The sequence below is a fragment of the Panulirus ornatus genome, chromosome 70 (genome assembly GCF_036320965.1).
Source record: "Panulirus ornatus isolate Po-2019 chromosome 70, ASM3632096v1, whole genome shotgun sequence".
In the NCBI taxonomy this organism is placed as follows: domain Eukaryota; kingdom Metazoa; phylum Arthropoda; class Malacostraca; order Decapoda; family Palinuridae; genus Panulirus; species Panulirus ornatus.
The window spans coordinates 10022650-10027839 of record NC_092293.1 but is presented as its reverse complement, the minus strand read 5'-3'; the positions used below and the strand labels follow the sequence as shown (position 1 = coordinate 10027839).

General features: G+C 41.2%; 1 non-coding gene across 1 annotated transcript; it reads left to right on the top strand.

Moving 5' to 3' along the window:
* Positions 1 to 4362: 4362 nt before the first annotated feature.
* On the top strand, positions 4363 to 4435 carry TRNAK-CUU (transfer RNA lysine (anticodon CUU)). Its single transcript has one exon. It is a non-coding gene; the product is annotated as a tRNA-Lys (tRNA).
* Positions 4436 to 5190: the final 755 nt, after the last annotated feature.

Below are 5190 nucleotides of genomic sequence, written 5' to 3'. Positions count from 1 at the left end.
AGGGAAACCTACTGATCTTAAATCATTATGGTACGAGGGAAACCTACTGGTCTTAAATCATTATGGTACGAGGTAAACCTACTGGTCTTAAATCATTATGGTACGAGGGAAACCTACTGGTCTTAAATCATTATGGTACGAGGGAAACCTACTGGTCATAAATCATTATGGTACGAGGTAAACCTACTGGTCTTAAATCATTATGGTACGAGGGAAACCTACTGGTCTTAAATCATTATGGTACGAGGGAAACCTTTTCTTTCTTTCTTTCAAACTATTCGCCATTTCCCGCATAAGCGAGGTAGCGTTAAGAACAGAGGACTGGGCCTTTGAGGGAATACCCTCACCTGGCCCAATTCTCTGTTCCTTCTTTTGGAAAATCAGAAAAAAACTGAGAGGGGAGGATTTCCAGCCCCCCGCTCCCTCCCCTTTTAGTCGCCTTCTACGACACGCAGGGAATACGTGGGAAGTATTCTTAATCCCCTATCCCCAGGGATAATATATATATATATATATATATAGAAGTGGTAGAGGATGTGTGGATCAGGTGTTTGCTTTGAAGAATGTATGTGAGAAATACTTAGAAAAGCAAATGGATTTGTATGTAGCATTTATGGATCTGGAGAAGGCATATGATAGAGTTGATAGAGATGCTCTGTGGAAGGTATTAAGAATATATGGTGTGGGTGGCAAGTTGTTAGAAGCAGTGAAAAGTTTTTATCGAGGATGTAAGGCATGTGTACGTGTAGGAAGAGAGGAAAGTGATTGGTTCTCAGTGAATGTAGGTTTGCGGCAGGGGTGTGTGATGTCTCCATGGTTGTTTAATATGTTTATGGATGGGGTTGTTAGAGAGGTAAATGCAAGAGTTTTGGAAAGAGGGGCAAGTATGAAGTCTGTTGGGGATGAGAGAGCTTGGGAAGTGAGTCAGTTGTTGTTCGCTGATGATACAGCGCTGGTGGCTGATTCATGTGAGAAACTGCAGAAGCTGGTGACTGAGTTTGGTAAAGTGTGTGAAAGAAGAAAGTTAAGAGTAAATGTGAATAAGAGTAAGGTTATTAGGTACAGTAGGGTTGAGGGTCAAGTCAATTGGGAGGCAAGTTTGAATGGAGAAAAACTGGAGGAAGTAAAGTGTTTTAGATATCTGGGAGTGGATCTGGCAGCGGATGGAACCATGGAAGTGGAAGTGGATCATAGGGTGGGGGAGGGGGCGAAAATTCTGGGAGCCTTGAAGAATGTGTGGAAGTCGAGAACATTATCTCGGAAAGCAAAAATAGGTATGTTTGAGGGAATAGTGGTTCCAACAATGTTGTATGGTTGCGAGGCGTGGGCTATGGATAGAGTTGTGCGCAGGAGGATGGATGTGCTGGAAATGAGATGTTTGAGGACAATGTGTGGTGTGAGGTGGTTTGATCGAGTAAGTAATGTAAGGGTAAGAGAGACGTGTGGAAATAAAAAGAGCGTGGTTGAGAGAGCAGAAGAGGGTGTTTTGAAATGGTTTGGGCACATGGAGAGAATGAGTGAGGAAAGATTGACCAAGAGGATATATGTGTCGGAGGTGGAGGGAACGAGGAGAAGAGGGAGACCAAATTGGAGGTGGAAAGATGGAGTGAAAAAGATTTTGTGTGATCGGGGCCTGAACATGCAGGAGGGTGAAAGGAGGGCAAAGAATAGAGTGAATTGGAGCGATGTGGTATACCGCGGTACGAGGGAAACCTACTGGTCTTAAATCATTATGGTACGAGGGAAACCTACTGGTCTTAAATCATTATGGTACGAGGGAAACCTACTGGTCTTAAATCATTATGGTACGAGGGAAACCTACTGGTCTTAAATCATTATGGTACGAGGTAAACCTACTGGTCTTAAATCATTATGGTACGAGGGAAACCTACTGGTCTTAAATCATTATGGTACGAGGTAAACCTACTGGTCTTAAATCATTATGGTACGAGGGAAACCTACTGGTCTTAAATCATTGTGGTACGATGGAAACCTACTGGTCTTAAATCATTATGGTACGAGGGAAACCTACTGGTTTTAAATCATTATGGTACGAGGGAAACCAACTGGTCTTAAATCATTATGGTACGAGGGAAACCTACTGGTCTTAAATCATTATGGTACGAGGGAAACCTACTGGTCTTAAATCATTATGGTATGAGGGAAACCTACTGGTCTTAAATCATTATGGTACGAGGGAAACCTACTGGTCTTAAATCATTATGGTACGAGGGAGACCTACTGGTCTTAAATCATTATGGTACGAGGGAAACCTACTGGTCTTAAATCATTATGGTACGAGGGAAACCTACTGGTCTTAAATCATTATGGTACGAGGTAAACCTACTGGTCTTAAATCATTATGGTACGAGGGAAACCTACTGGTCTTAAATCATTATGGTATGAGGGAAACCTACTGGTCTTAAATCATTATGGTACGAGGGAAACCTACTGGTCTTAAATCATTATGGTACGAGGTAAACCTACTGGTCTTAAATCATTATGGTACGAGGGAAACCTACTGGTCTTAAATCATTATGGTACGAGGGAAACCTACTGGTCTTAAATCATTATGGTACGAGGTAAACCTACTGGTCTTAAATCATTATGGTATGAGGGAAACCTACTGGTCTTAAATCATTATGGTACGAGGGAAACCTACTGGTCTTAAATCATTATGGTACGAGGTAAACCTACTGGTCTTAAATCATTATGGTACGAGGGAAACCTACTGGTCTTAAATCATTATGGTACGAGGGAAACCTACTGGTCTTAAATCATTATGGTACGAGGGAAACCTACTGGTCTTAAATCATTATGGTACGAGGGAAACCTACTGGTCTTAAATCATTATGGTACGAGGGAAACCTACTGGTCTTAAATCATTATGGTACGAGGGAAACCTACTGGTCTTAAATCATTATGGTACGAGGGAAACCTACTGGTCTTAAATCATTATGGTACGAGGGAAACCTACTGGTCTTAAATCATTATGGTACGAGGGAAACCTACTGGTCTTAAATCATTATGGTACGAGGGAAACCTACTGGTCTTAAATCATTATGGTACGAGGGAAACCTACTGGTCTTAAATCATTATGGTACGAGGGAAACCTACTGGTCTTAAATCATTATGGTACGAGGGAAACCTACTGGTCTTAAATCATTATGGTACGAGGGAAACCTACTGGTCTTAAATCATTATGGTACGAGGGAAACCTACTGGTCTTAAATCATTATGGTACGAGGGAAACCTACTGGTCTTAAATCATTATGGTACGAGGGAAACCTACTGGTCTTAAATCATACTGCTACTAATTTCTTGAAATGAAGACTTACAGAACTGTATTTATAATGTCGTTATGATCACTCTTTCAGATTCATTTTGTATTACTTTTATCAGTAACTGATAAACTATATTGATTCTTATGATATTTATGCTTTTGATAAAAACCATTGAATGAATTCTACAGATTAGTTTATATGAACCAAAATATCCATATTATAGATAAAATCAAATGTTATTCGTGTTTTTCTACGTCAACAGTTCCGTGATATAATCAATGATGTACCTATGTTAGGGTCTAGGGCCAGGTATATATAGTGTATGTGGTATTAGAATTATCATTAACACCTAAAGGAGTTAAAAACTATTGGCGTGGTAGTTGTAATTTGATGTTCATGTGCCTATTGACCCTGGCAGTTGATGGGCCTAAATTCTCACTAACCAGCCAACCAACCAACCGTTATGATACATATTTTACTTGATCAACACATCAGGCTTGGCCCCACCACCTACTATCCTTCTCCAGACACACTTGCTGCCTCCTAACCATTAGTGTCTTACTCTCACAACATCAGACAGAGAGGAGAGTGTCTCCAGACACACTTGCTGCCTCCTAACCATTAGTGTCTTACTCTCACAACATCAGACAGAGAGGAGAGTGTCTCCAGACACACTTGCTGCCTCCTAACCATTAGTATCTTACTCTCACAACATCAGACAGAGAGGAGAGTGTCTCCAGACACACTTGCTGCCTCCTAACCATTAGTGTCTTACTCTCACAACATCAGACAGAGAGGAGAGTGTCTCCAGACACTCTTACTGCCTCCTAACCATTAGTGTCTTACTCTCACAACATCAGACAGAGAGGATGTTATGCCTCTTATCTAACCTGACACATCAGCCGGGGTCTCAGGACGTTGATAAGGTCATGGTCTGATCCCCTTATGTATCTATCATGTGACCTCAGGTCAGTTATTGAACGTTATTGCTGATAATACAGCGTTGTTAGGCGGCTAATGATGGTGGTTATTAACCTCGCTTAGACACACACATACACACGAACAAGGTTGTGTATAAGCCCGGCTGGCTCAGTCGGTAGAGCACGAGACTCTTAATCTCGGGGTCGTGGGTTCGAGCCCCACGTTGGGCGGTAACAGTTTTCTATGATGTAACATGAAACAGCCTCTGAACATACCACCCACCGCTCGTCTAGATCTACCAATCTGCTAAACACAAGACATCTGAAGAGTTATTAAGTACTGAAAGACAAACAACAATTGTGTTTGAAACAGTCAGTGATGATGCACGGGAGGCTGAAGGAAATGTGTCACTGTTCACTGCTGAACATTGTACATTACGTGTTGTTCATCATCTCAGTAAGCTTTGCAAAGCAGGATTTGCAAACAGTAAAGAATGCAAGAATTTCAGGTTAAAAAGGTGGAAGTGTAGTGCAGTTGTGAGCAATGTGTTTGCCCCGCATTTTAACAGCAACTTGAAAAGTGATTTGGGCAGTCAGAAGTTTAGCTTCTTAACTGATGAGAGTAATGACATTACTGTAACGAAATTATTGGGTATTGTTGTCCAGTTCTATTCTGAAAGTAAGAATAAGATTGTAATGACTTTCTTGGACCTTGTTGAGCTGACTGACTGTAATGCTAATGGGATATGTGATCCCATCAAGAAGTCTTTTGAAAATAATGGGTTGGAGTTACAAAACCTTATTGCAATTAGCCCCGACAATGCTTCTGTGATGACAGGTGTTAACAGTGGAGTGTATGATACACTCAAGTTAGAAGTTCCTCATGTGATCTTGATCAAGTGTGTGTGTGTCATTCTCTACTGCTAGTTGTCTCGTGCTGCAGCAGAGTATCTCCCTAGGAACCTGGATTTTATCATCAGAGAAAC